The following is a 14,387-nucleotide window of genomic DNA, read 5'->3' as shown; positions in this document are numbered from 1 at the left end:
GGTGTAGGAAATATCTATTTTAAAACTTTAAAAGAACACATTTTCAAAGGGAAGGGAAATGATCCTAAAACTGGATTTGGCATGATTTGTATTAAGAAATATCAACCTGGTTTATAACTAATGAAATGATAGGTTAGGCTCAGATATTTTTAGAAACTGTGGATAATTTTTATCTCAGAAACATCTATCAAACTTTGGTTCTACTATGCATGTATTTCCTTCTGATCATTGCCTTTCCAGGGTTAAGAATAGGTGCACTTCAGCTACAATTACATACTGCTCTGCAATATAAAATCTCCTATTTGCAGATGGGGAATTAGCATTCAATGCCATGCCCATCCTGAGAGGCAAGGGTAGGCTGAACACAGCTCCTCATATGAGCCATAATATGTTGAGGCAGTATAGTGAGTATGTTAAACCCAGGGCTATGAAGTCAGTCTCACTGAGGTTGACTATCAGCTCTACCACTTACTGTGACCTTGGGCAGGTCCCTCAACCTTGCTAGACCAGTGTTCTCCTCTGTGAAATGGGTGGTAAAGAGTCCTCCCTCTTTGGGTCCTAGAAACATTACAGCAGATAATGCTTGCAAAGGGCCTTGCCCATTGTTAGTGCTAGCCTTTGACAAAAAATCTTCTGAGAGCACTCTTCACAGAGCTGCCTTTGCTGGGAAGAAGTCCTCAGCTACTAAAATTCCTAGGAAAACTGAATTGCTTGGTACCCACTTTTCTGATACTTTCTAAGTGACTTTTTTTTTTTTTTAAGATTTTATTTATTTATTTGACAGAGACACAGCGAGAGAGGGAACACAAGCAGGGGGAGTGGGAGAGGGAGAAGCAGGCTTCCCACTGAGCAGGGAGCCCTATTCGGGGCTCCATCCCAGGACCCTGGATCATAATCTGATCTAAGTGATGACTTCTAATGAAGCAATTTGCTTGGGCAGATAATTATATTAGAAAACTCTGGTCTTCCCTTTTAGGGATTGTATGAACAATCAACAATGTTTTAATTTAAATGCCTAGGGGAAGGGCTAAGAGCTACTCTGGTGGGAGCATAAAAGAGGTACTTTATGTGGAGCGGAATATCACATCAAAAAATGGGTGTTGGCTTGCCCTGCTGCTGAATGCTGACACCAAAAGGCAATATTATGTTCTGAAGCCAATTAGTTTTCTAAAAGATAAAACCAATCAAGCTCAGTGAGAAAGAAGAAGAGGTGTCTCGGCTCGAGGTATTTATGTTAACATGATACTGGCCAGAAAAAGCACTGAAGCAGGAGAAACTATGAGACTCATCCTGGCATCAGGGTTGGTTTGGGCTTGAACATGCTTCATGATAACTCTTACTTGATTGGTGTTATTCCTTTTGGCTTAGCAATGTTAACCTTTCCTTAAAATTTACTTCAAAGGCTCTTTACTTTGTGTAAAAAGAAGCCCCAAAACAGAGGCTTAGATATGATAAAAGTTTATTGTTTTCTTACATAAAAGCTCAAAGATCCAGGACCGATGGTGTAACCCTAATATTCTCATCATGAATTCACCTTGGGGTCTGAGACAGCAGACCCAATGCTCACCAATTTCTGTCAGCACAAAAAGGAAAGATAAAGGACAACTTCCTTTGCAAGGAATTTTCCCCAGTGACTACAGATATAACACGTTTGGCCTGAGCATAGTCACGAGCTGAAAGGGAGTCGAGGTTGGTGGCTACATGCCCAGTTGCAACTGAAAAGATTCTTTAGTTGCAAGAAGAAAGAGAATGTCAGTCGGGGGTGATCAGCAATCTGCAGCACTGGCTCCTTCCCTCATCAAAGGTGCACATTAGTTCCTATTGCATCCCTGTCTACTTTGCTAAATAAGCTCTCCATGACCCATTCTAGCTACAATGGTCACAACAGGCAACTTGCAGCTTCTTGAATTCATTTTTCCCCTTTGTACTTTTGTTATCAGCTTTTCTTTTTTATATCTCATTACATCTCTTTTTTATATTTCTTATATCTTATCTCTCAAAATCCTATCTATCTTACCTTTGAGACTTGGGAAGAATTATGTCTAGATGTGAAATAATCCATAATCTTGGTATAATGGAAACAGTAGGAAAGAGAAGCAAGCCCAGTGGAGATCTGCTTACTAAGGCAAAAGTTCTCTCTGCCACAGTGAGGGCAGGCACACAATCTGACCAGTTACACAAAGCTCAGGGTTATCTGTACTAGTAGGACATAGCTTAGAAGGGTTCAACACTGTGGCTGTTGACCAGTTAAGAAAGAAGCTAGTGTGTTTGGTAACATCATAAAATGTGTTCTTCAATGATGAACCCTGACAGATTATGGGAGCAAAGGGTAAACTGTCTAACACTAGGATAAAAAAGGATATTAGTACTTACATATATTTGGCAGTTGCAGCAACTTGCTGAAGCATGAGGCATGATAAGTGATCAGAAGTTAGGGTATGGGAAGTGGATGAGAAGCTCAGGGATTTGGGCTAGATACATAGGAAATTAAAAAGCAGAGACAGAAACTTCAAGGTATAAAGCATCAGAAGGACTGAGAATTTTCTACTGCATCTTTCCTATGGCTTTCCCTCCAGAGCTGTTCCTCTCATACCCTCTTGCCCATGATCTCATCTGCTAGATCTTTCTCTCCATCCCAGTGGTTATTAATCCATCAGAGGAATTCCTTCCTCTTTTGAGAACCATTTTTGCTTGACTATTGCTGATAGTAGCTGATTTCAGCTGATACCTTCTGCTAAAGCACTATGCAATTCCACTCTTTTTCTGAGACAGAACCCTTGTTCAGAGCTTTTTTAATACTCATAACTTTCAAATAAAAACAAAAAAAACTTAGGTCAATGTGTTCTGAATGATTTTTCTACATTGGCTACATAGGTTATTAGGACTTCACCATACCTTCAGAGGTATGGTTACAAGAAGAGATTGAGAGAGGAACATAGTTTTAAAGAAAGAGAAACAGAGACAGAGAAACAGCTTGTTACATACATGGGAGTCCCCATAAAATTATCAGCAGATTTTTTCAGCAGAAATCTTACAAGCCAAAAGAGAGTGTCATGATATATTTAAAGTGCTGAAAGAAGAAAAAACAGAAACAAAACTTCCAACCAGAATACTCTACCTAGCAAAGTTATCATTTGGAATTAAAGGAGAGATAAGGAGTTTTCCAGACAAGCAAAAACTAAGAAATTCATGACAACTAAAATGGTCTCACAAAAGGGTGGGGGGGGGGGGGGAGAAAAGGACTTACAAAAAATGGTAAAGCAAATTTATTAAGTTGAAAAGAAAGGCATTAACTGGTAACAAGAAAGCATAAGGATGAATCAGTCTCACTGGAGATGTGAGTATATGGCAAAGGTAGTAATCACTTATAAATCTACCATGAAGGTAAAAGGACAGATTAGCAAAAGTAATTATGATTATAATAATTCATTGATATGTAAGTAAAATTTGACATCAAAAAAATAAAATTTGGGGGACGCCTGGGTGGCTTAGTGGGTTAAGCTTCTGCCTTCAGCTCAGGTCATGATCTCAGGGTCCTGGGATCGAACCCTGAATCAGCCTCTCTGCTCAGCGGGAAGCCTACTTAGCCTCCCCCACTAGCCTGCTGCTCTGCCTATTTGTGATCTCTCTCTGTCAAATAAATAAGTAAAATCTTTAAAAAATACATAAAATTTGGGTGTAAAGATGTTGATCTTTAGGATCAAACTTAAAATGTTCAACTTAAAATAGATGTTTATAAATATAAGTTGTTATATGTAAGCCTCATGGTAACAACAAAAAAAACCCTGTATTAAATACACAAAAAATAAGGGAAAAGAATATGAGTATAGCACTAAAGAAAGGCATCAATACACATAGGAAAGAATGAGAAGAAGAAATAAACAGAGAGGAACTACAAAAACAGCCAGTAAACAATCAACAAACTGACAATAAGTACATAATAATCGATAATTATATTAAATATAAATAGACTAAATGTTCCAGTCAAAAGACACAGAGTAACTGAATGGAAAGAACACTAAACAAAACAAGACACATCTCTATGCTGCCTACAAGAGATTTGCCTTAGATATAAAAACACACATAGACTAAAAATGAAGGAATATAAAATATATTCCATGTAAATGGAAGCCAAAAGATAGCTGGAGTAGCTGTACTTGTATCAAACAAAACTTTAAAACAAAGAATGTAGGCACTTGGGTGGCTCAGTTGTTAAGTGTCTGCCTTCGGCTCAGTCATGATACCAGGGTCCTGGGATCAAGCCCTGCACTGGGCTCCCTCCTCAGGAAGTCTGCTTCTCCCTCTCCTACTCCTCCTGCTTGTGTTCCCTTGCTCACTGTGTCTCTCTCTGTCAAGTAAATAAATAAAACCTCTTAAAAAATTAAATAAAACAAAGAACATAATAAGAGGTAATAATGAGTGTTACATAACAATAAAGAGGCCAAACCAACAAGTTCCAATGAAACATTTACAAATGAAACATTTGGAAGCATTTATGCACCCAACATAGGAGCATCTAAATACCTAAGGCAAATACTAACAGACCTAAAGGGAGAATAGTTGGCAGTATAGTAATAATAAGGGATTTTAATACCCCTACATTAAAGAATAGATCATCCGAACAGAATATCAATAAGAAAACACAGGCTTTAAATGACATATTAGAAAAAATGGATGTAATAAATACTTACAGCACTTTCTACCCAAAAACAACAGAATACATATCTTTCTCAAGTACACAGAATATTTTCCAGGATAGGTTATGTATTGCCAAAAAACAGGTCTTAATAAATTTAAGAGAATTGAAGTCACAGCAAAAATTGTTTCTGACCACAATGGTAGGAAACAGTGGTATGAAATTAGAAAATAATTGCATGAGAAAAACTAACCAACTCACAAATATGTGGAGATTAAACATGTTACTGAACAACCAACAACCTTGTGCTTCTTGTGGGTCAAAGATATAATCAAAAGAGAAATTTAAAAAATACCTTGAGATAGATAAAAATGGAAATATGGCACACCAAAATTGGTGGGATGCAGGCAAAGCAGTTCTAAGAGGGACGTTCACTACCATAAATGCCCACCTCAAGAAACAAAAGTCTCAAATAAATCATCTAACTTTACCTAACATGGAATTAAAGAAAGAAGAAGAAATGAAGCCCATAGTTCATAGAAGAAAGGAAACAACAAAGAGTACAGCAGAAATAAATGAAATAGAGACTTAAAAGGAAATCAGCAAGACCATTGAACAAGAGTTGGTTCTTTGAAAAGATTAAAAATAATGGGAGGAAAGGAGGGGCAGGATGGCAGAGAAGTAGGAGACCTTGTTTCAACCAGTCTCCTTAAGTGAGCTAATTATCTACAAGAACACTCTGAACACCTATGAAACCAGCCTGAGATGTAGGATTATACACTTCTGGATCTCTACAGGGACAGAAGATGCCAGTGGACAGGTAAAGCATACTGGGAATGATCAGACTGATATCGGAGGATAAAGAGAAGGGAGAAGGAGCCACCAGAAGCGACCCAGTGGAAAGTAATACCCCAATAGGAAAGTGCCCTGTGATTGGGTACAAGCATTGAGTTGGAGTCTAGTTAAAAGCACTCAAAAAGAGCAAAAGATCTTAAAGGGCAACTGGTGGAATCAGACGGTCATGGGCATGGCCCTAAGCTCATGGACCCAGGATGGCCATTGCCAGTGACCACCCGTGCCAGAGACAGTGTGGTGGCAGAGCCTCCAGTTCCTGGTCCTGGAGACCCCAGGCTTGCATGGATTGAGGGTGTCTGGTGGATGCTCTCTAGAACCACAGCCTTTTGCACTCTGCTCTCACTGCAGTACTGGGGTCTGAACCGTGCTCCCCACCTGCACCTGAGAGAGCTCTGTGCAGGTGCTAGTCGGTGGTCTCTAAGACTAGCCAAGAGTGAACACTCCAGCCCAGACTTGAAGGAACTATCCCAGAAAGCAATCCCAGCAATAGCAGCCCTAGGAAGCAGGCTCCCTGGACCAATGTCACTCGTGGTTTTGGCACAGGGTGCAAGGACAGGCAGGCGCTTCAGGTGACCCTTCAGACAGTGGCTGGGACATGCACTGCCTGTGGGAGGATTCACAGCTCAGTGGAGTTTGCAAAGGGGGAGATGTGTGTTCTGGACCACCCAAAGGGGAGCAGACTGAGGCTTCTCTCTGAGATGGAGGTCTGGGTGCAGTTTACTTTCCACTAAACCTCTGAAAAGCCACAAAAAGCTGCCAAAGAACAAAAAACCTCCAGAAAACAAAAGCCAGGAAAACTAGTTTCCACAGAACCCAGCCTCTTGATAGGGGGCAGAAGGACTCAACCCAAGCAAGACTGCCTGAGAAACAAAGCAGCAGGCCCCTCCCCCAGAAACCCAGCCAAAGGAAGGAGAGGACAACCACCACAGGGTCCCCATAAAACTGTAAAACTTCAATATCAGGGGAAACCAATATATTAAGCTCCCAGTATTGCCCTAAAAGCTGTATATTTCACAGATATAACTTTTTTTTTTTAAGATTTTATTTATTTATTTGACAGAGAGAGATCACAAGTAGGCAGAGAGGCAGGCAGAGAGAGAGGAGGAAGCAGGCTCCCTGCTGAGCAGAGAGCCCGATGCGGGACTCGATCCCAGGACTTTGAGATCATGACCCGAGCTGAAGGCAGTGGTTTAACCCACTGAGCCACCCAGGCACCCCAGATATAACTTTTACTTTTAATTTGTTCTCACTATTCTTGTTCTTTTTAATTTTTTTTAACCTACTTACCATTAAAACCAGAGGTTAATATAACATATTCCATAATAACCTTTTAACTTGAACTTTTTTCATATATATACCTGTGTTTTGCTTTTGATTTTCTATTTTTTTTAATATATATATAGGTAAAAATTTCAAGGTAATCCTTGTTCCCTAATCAATACTACTCCTATATTTAAACCAGTTTTAATCTCCCTTTCTCTCTGGAAAGTTGAGTCCTTTACAAAGTTATCAAGATGCACCCAGGAAGAATCAAAATAACCTTTCTCACCCAACATTGAGGATTTATAACCACCCTGCCATCTTTTTCTTCTTTCAGCATTTCTGTGTATTTGTTTTTGTTCTGGTATTATATAAATCTCATCCTTGGGATTCATTTTGTCTGGGTTCTTTTTTTTTTTCTTGTCATTTACTTTTGTCAGTCTTTTTGTTTGTCCATTTTTGTGTGTACACCTTATAAATCTTACCTTTGGGGCCTATTCTATCTGGGTCTTATGGGTTTTTTTCTATCTCTCTCTTTCTCTCTCTCCTTTTTTCTTTTTCTTTCTTTTTGGTCGTGACTTCTGATTGCTTAGAAGCATTTCAGGGTACACCTGGCCTGGATCATGGTTGATATATTCAGCTACACATCCCTTTAACCACCTCTCACCAAAATGACTAGAAGGAGGAAAAACTAAGAGAGGAAAAATTCAGAGACTGTGTCCTCTCTATCAGAGCTATTGGATATGGACATAAACAGTGTGTTGGAAAGAGAATTCAGGGTAACAATTATCCAGGCAATAGCTAGGTTGGAGAAAACCATTAGTGACAACATGGAATCGAATAGGGCAGAAGTGAAAGTCACCCAGGAAGAAGTTAAAAATGCTATCAATGAGATCCAATCTAATCTAAATACTCTAACAGCTAGGGTAACCCAAGGCAGAAAATAGAATTAGTGATCTAGAGGACAAACTGATAGAGAAAAAGGATCTGGGGGAGTCCTGGAACAAATAGCTTAGAAGCCATGAAAACAGAATTAGGGAAATAAATGATGCCATGGAGCATTCCAACATCAGATTTATTGGGATCCCTGAGGTGGAGGAGAAATAAAGAAGACTAGAAGATATAGTTGAACAAATTCTCCATGAAAATTTCCCCAATCTGGGAAATGGAACCAGTGTTTGTGTCCTAGAGGTAGAAAGATCACTCTGCAAGATGAACAAATCTAGAAAGACCTCAAGGCACTTGATTGCAAGACTGATCAATCATAATTTTAGAAAACAGCTTTTGAGAGCAGGTAGGGGGAAGAGAGTCCTTACACACAGAGGAAGGTCCATCAGATCTGTCCACAGAAACCTAGCAAGCCAAAAATGGCTGGTAAGACATTTTCAGCACACTAAATGAGAAGAACATACAGCCAAGAATACTTTATCCTGTGTGGTTGACATTCAAAATGGATGGAGAGATAAAGAGCTTCCAAGACCAGAAAGGTTTAAAAGAGTATGTGACCAACAAGCCAGCACTACAAGAACTATTAAGGGCTTTCTATAAAAGAAGAAAGAATCCAAGAGTGTCATAGAACAGAAATTTAGAGACAATCTATAGAAACAAGGACTTCACAGACAACATGATGTCAATGAAAACGCATCTTTCAATATCACTCTCAATGTGAACAGCCTAAACACTCCCATAAAATGGCACAGGGTTTCAGACTGGATAAAATGACAGGACCCATCCATGTTTTGTCTACAAGAGACCCATTTGGAACCTAAGAATACATCCAGACTGAAAGTGAAGGGATGGAGAAGAATCTTTCAGGCCAATGGGCCCCAAAAGAAAGCTAGAGTAGTGATTCTCATAACAGATAAATTAGATTTTAAACTAAAGACTGTAGTCATAGATAAAAAAAGTTACTACAGCATTCTTAAAGGGTCTACCCACCAAGAAGATCTAACAATTGTAAATATTTACGACACCAATACGGGAGCAGCCAACTACGTAAGACAAAGGTTAATCAAGATAAAGAGTTTAGGGTGCCTGGGTGGCTCAGTGGGTTAAGCCGCTGCCTTCAGCTCAGGTCATGATCTCAGGGTCCTGGGATCGAGTCCCGCATCGGGCTCTCTGCTCAGCAGGGAGCCTGCTTCTCTCTCTCTCTCTCTCTCTCTCTCTCTTGCCTGCCTCTCTGCCTACTTGTGATTTCTCTGTCAAATAAATAAATAAATAAATAAATCTTTAAAAAAAAAAAGATAAAGAGTTCATCCTGGGATCAAGCCCTGCGTTGGGCTCTCTGCTCAGCAGGGAACCTGCTTCCCTTCCTCTCTCTCTCTGCCTGTCTCTCTGACTACTTGTGATCTCTGTCTGTCAAATGAAGACAAAAAACCTTAAAAAAAAAATCATAGGGGATCTTAACACACCATTCTCAGTAATAGAAAGATCCAAGCAGAAAAATCAATAAGAAACAAGTGCGTTGAATGACACATTGGACCAGATGGGCCTCATAGATATATAGAGAACATTCCAACCTAAAACAACAGAATACTCATTCTTCTCGTGTGCACATGGAACTTTCTCCAGAACAGAGCACATACTGGGTGACAAATCAGGACTCAACTAATATCAAAAGACTGATATTGTTCCCTGTATATTCTCAGACCACAATTCTTTGAAACTGGAACTCAACCACAAGAAAAAGTTTGAAGGATGGGAAGCCTGGGTGGCTCAGTGGGTTAAAGCCTCTGCTTTTGGCTCAGGTCATGGTCCCAGGGTTCTGGGATGGAGCCCAACATCAGGCTCTCTGCTCGGTAGGGAGCCCGCTTCTCCCCTCTCATCCCACCCCCTCTCTGCCTGCCTCTCTGCCTACTTGTGATCTCTGTCTGTCAAATAAATAAATAAAATCTTAAAAAGAAAGAAATAAAGAGTGAGTGAGTTTGGAAGGAATTCAAACACTTGGAAGCTAAAGACCACCCTGCTTAAGAATGTTTGGAGCAACCAGGAAATCAAAGAAGAACTTAAACAAGCCATGGAAACCAATGAGAGTGAAGACACTTTCGTCCAAAACCTATGGAATACAGCAAAGGCAGTCCTAAGGGGGAGATACATAGCCATCCAAGCCTCCCTCAAAAAAAATTGAAAAATCCAGAACACACCAGCTCTCTTTACACCTTAAAGAACTGGAGAATCAACAATAAATTTAAGCCAACCCCACAAACAAGGAGGGAAATAATCAACATTAGAATAGAGATCAATGAAATAGAAACTAGGGATATGGTAGAATACATCAACGAAACCAGAAGCTTGTTTTTGAAAGAATCAATAAGATTGATAAACCACTTGCCAAACTAATCCAACAGAAAAGAGAGAGCACCCAAATTAATAAAATTATGAATGAAAAGGGAGAGATCACGACTAACACCAAGAACACAGAAACAATCATCAGAAATTATTATTAACAGTTATATGCCAATAAGTTAAGCAACCTAGATGAAATGGATTCATTTCTGGAAATCTACAAACTTCCAAAACTGAATCAGGAAGAAAATGACAATCTGAATAGACCAATATCTAATAATGAGATTGAAGCAGTGATCAAAAACCTCCCAAAAAACAAAAGCCCAGGACCTGACAGATTCTCTAGAGAATTCTACCAAACATTCAAAGAAGAAATAATACTTATTCTCCTGAAGCTGTTTCAAAAGATAGAAACAGAAGGGAAACTTCCAGACTCTATAAAGCTAGCATTACCTTGATCCCCATACCAGGCAAAGACCCCACCAAAAAAGAGAATTTCAGATCAATATTCCTGTTGAATATGGATGCCAACATTCTCAACAAGATCTTAGCTAATAGGATCCAACAGTACTTTAAAAAGATTATCCACCATGACCAGGTGGGATTCGTCCATGGAATGCAAGGGTGGTTCAACATCCATAAATCAATTGATGTGATAGAATAAATCAATAAGAGAAGAGAGAAGAACCACATGGTCCTCTCAATTGAGGCAGAAAAAGCATTTGACAAGAGATACCATCCATTCCTAATTAAAATGAATCCAAGTTATAGGGATAGAGGGAACATTCCTCAACTTCATAAAATCTATCTATGAAAAACCCACAGTGAATATCATACTCAATGGGGAAAGCTGACAGCTTTCCGTTTGAGATCAGGAACACGGACAAGGATGCCCACTCTTGCCACTGTAGTTCAACATAGTACTGGAAGTCCTAGCAACAGCAATCAGAAAACAAAAAGAAATAAAAGGTATTCAAATTGGCAAAGAATAAGTCAAACTCTCTCTCTTCTCAGATGGCATGATACTTTATATGGAAAACCCACAAGACTCCACCCCCAAACCACTAGAACTCGTACAGCAATTCAGTAATGTGCCTAGATACAAAATCAGTGTACAGAAATCAGTTGCTTTCTTATACACTAATAATGAAAAAATAGAAAGGGAAATTAGAGAATCAATTCCATTTACTATAGCACCAAGAAACATAAGATATCTGGGAAGAAACCTAACCAAAGAGGTAAAGGATCTGTACTCAAGGAACTACAGAACACTCATGAAAGAAATTGAAAAAGACACAGAAAGATGGAAGAGCATTCCATGCTCATGGATCAGAAGAATAAATATTGTCAAAATGTCTATACTGCCTAGAGCCATCTATACTTTCAATGCCATCCTAATCAAAATTCCACGGCATTTTTCAAAGAGCTGGAATAAACAATCCAAAAATTTGTATGGAACCAGAAGAGATCCCGAATTGCTAAGGAAATGTTGAAAAAGAAAAACAAAACTGGGAGCGTCATGTTGCCTGATTTCAAGTTTTACTACAAAGCTGTGATCACCAAGACAGCATGGTATCGGCCCCAAACCAGATACATAGACCAGTGGAAAAGAGTGGAGAGCCCAGATATGGATCCTCAACTCTATGGTCAAATAATCTTCGACAAAGCAGGAAAAAACATACAGTGGAAAAAAGACAGTCTCTTCAATAAATGGTACCAGGAATATTGGACAGCTATATGTAGAATGAAACTCGACCATTCTCTTACACAATACACTAAGATAAACTCAAAATGGATAAAAGACCCCAATGTAAAAAACAAACCAACCAACAAACAAAAAAACCCCAACGTGAGGCAAGAATCTATCAAAATTCTAGAGGAGAACATAGGCAGTAACCTCTTTGACATTGGCCACAGCAACTTCTGTCAAGATATGTCTCTAAAGGCAAAGGAAACAAAAGCGAAAATAAACTTTTGGTGCTTCATCAAGATCAAAAGCTTCTGCACAGTAAAGGAAACAATCAACAAAACAAAGAGGCAACCACGCAATAGGAATGGGAAAAGATATTCTCAAATGACACCACAGGCAAAGCGCTGATATCCAAGATCTATAAAGAATTCTTCAAACTTGAGGTGCCTGGGTGGCTCAGTGGGTTAAGCCGCTGCCTTCAGCTCAGGTCATGATCTCAGGGTCCTGGGATCGAGTCCCACTTCTGGCTCTCTGCTCAGAAGGGAGCCTGCTTCCCTCTCTCTCTCTCTGCCTGCCTCTCTGCCTACTTGTGATCTCTCTCTGTCAAGTAAATAAATAAAATCTTAAAAAAAAAAAAAGAATTCCTCAAACTCAACACACACAAAACAGAAATCACATCAAAAAAAGGGCAGAAGACATGAACAGACACTTCTCCAAAGAAGACACACAAATGGCTAACAGAAACATGAAAAAAATCTTCATCATTAGCCATCAGGGAGATTCAAATCAAAACCACATTGAGATACCACCTTACACCAGTTAGAATGGCCAAAATCAAAAGGACAGTAAACAACAAGTGTTGGAGAGGATGTGGAGAAAGGGGAACCCTATTACACTGTTGGTGGAAATGCAAGCTGGTTCAGCCACTTTGCAAACAGTGTGGAGATTCCTTAAGAAATTAAAAATAGAGCTACCCTATGACCCTGCAATTATACTACTGGGTATTTACCCTAAAGATACAGATGCAGTGAAAAGAAAGGCCACTTGTACCCCAATGTTCATAGCAGCAATGGTCACAGTTGCCAAACTGTGGAAAGAACCAAGATGCCCTTCAATGGACAAATGGATAAGGAAGATGTGATCCATATATACAATGGTGTATTATGCCTCCATCAGAAAGGACGAATACCCACGTTTGTATCAACATGGACAGGACTGTAAAAGATAATGCTCTGTGAAATAAGTCAAGCATAGACAGTCTATTATCATATGGTTTCACTTCCTTGTGGAACATTTGGAATAACACGGAAGACATTGGGAGATGGAGAGAAGAAGTGATTTGGGGAAAATTGGAGGGAAAGACAAACCATGAGAGACTGTGGACGCTGAGAAACAGTGTTTTGGAGGGGAGAAGGGTGGGGGGTTGGGTAGGCCTAGCGGTGGGTATTGTGGAGGGCACATAATGCATGGAGCACTGGGTATGGTGCATAAACAATGAATTTTGGAACACTGGAAAATAAAACAAAATAAAATAAAACTAAAAAAAAGAAAAAATGGGAGGAGGGAGAGAAGCAAGATGGCAGAGCAGTAGGAGACCTAATTTTCATGGGGTCCCAGGAGTTCAGCTAGATATTTATCAAACTATTTTGAACACCTACAAACGCAGCAAGTGATCAAAGAGAAGAAGAGCAGCAATTCTAGAAAAACTGACCACTTTTCTGGAAGGTAAGATGTGCGGAGAAGTGAACCCGAGGCAACATATGGAAGATAGACTGCGGGGGAGGCTCTGGGTCCCAGCAGCAATAGAGCAGTAGAGCAGAAAATCAGAACTTTTAGAAGTCTGTTCCACTGAGGGACACTGATCCAGAGGTTAAGTGGGGGTGGAGCCCTCACGGGGATAGTGTGATCTCAGGACCATCAGGGGTCCTCAGAAAGGCCAGGGGTGTCTGAGTGTGGCAGAGCTCTCAGGTATCGGAGGAGGGAAGCCAGGTGCATAGACGGAGCTGAGCAGGGCTGTCAGCTTGGGGTTACCTTAAACATGATCCAAGGCAGTCGGGCCACTGTTTTTCGAGCAGGGACCCCACAACTGGCAGATACAGGGAGATGCCCCCCTCCTTCTTCCATTGGAAGGAGTGGTACAGGAGCGTACTGCAGCAATCTGCTGGGTTTGGAGACTCCAAACGGGGCCGTACACCTGAGAGAGACAGAAACGCTTGGTCACAGGCCGGGTGAGCTCAGAGCACAGCTGGAGACCAGGGAGACGGGATGGATTCACTGCTTTTCTCTGAGGGTGCACTGAGGAGTGAGGCCCCAAGCTCTTGGCTCCTCCGGGCTGGAGATTGGAAGGCCACCATTTTCATTCCCGTCCTCCAGAATTCTACAGAAAGCAAAGCATTCAGGGAACAAAAGCTTCTGAGAGCGAACAGGAGCAGATTACTTAGCCTGGCCCCCAGCAAGGATGGTGCAATTCCGCCTGGGGCAAAGACATTTGAGAATCACTGCAACAGGCTCCTCCCACAGAAGATCAGAACGTACAGCCAAGATCAAGTTTACTGATCACTGAGAAGTGTGGAACTTCAGAGTTGGGGAAAACAGCACATAGAATTCATGGCTTTGTCCCTATGATTCTTTACTCTTTCAAAGTTAATTTATTTTATTTTT

At 40.4% G+C, this 14,387-nt stretch overlaps 1 long non-coding RNA gene across 2 annotated transcripts in view; it reads right to left on the bottom strand.

The window, feature by feature from the left end:
- The window catches only part of LOC132015107 (uncharacterized), a 50,716-nt gene that overhangs the window by 24,472 nt on the left and 11,857 nt on the right, over positions 1–14,387 (bottom strand). Inside the window, exon 3 of one of the 2 annotated variants that reach the window (XR_009403548.1) lies at positions 13,758–13,920. The exons of the other annotated variant lie outside the window; for it this stretch is intronic. This is a non-coding gene — a long non-coding RNA (uncharacterized LOC132015107). The remainder of the gene's footprint in view (positions 1–13,757; positions 13,921–14,387) is intronic. 2 annotated transcript variants of the gene reach the window in all.

This window comes from Mustela nigripes, chromosome 4, assembly GCF_022355385.1.
Source record: "Mustela nigripes isolate SB6536 chromosome 4, MUSNIG.SB6536, whole genome shotgun sequence".
NCBI classification, from domain to species: domain Eukaryota; kingdom Metazoa; phylum Chordata; class Mammalia; order Carnivora; family Mustelidae; genus Mustela; species Mustela nigripes.
The sequence above is the reverse complement of the archived record's forward strand: the minus strand, read 5'-3'. Positions and strand labels throughout refer to the sequence as shown.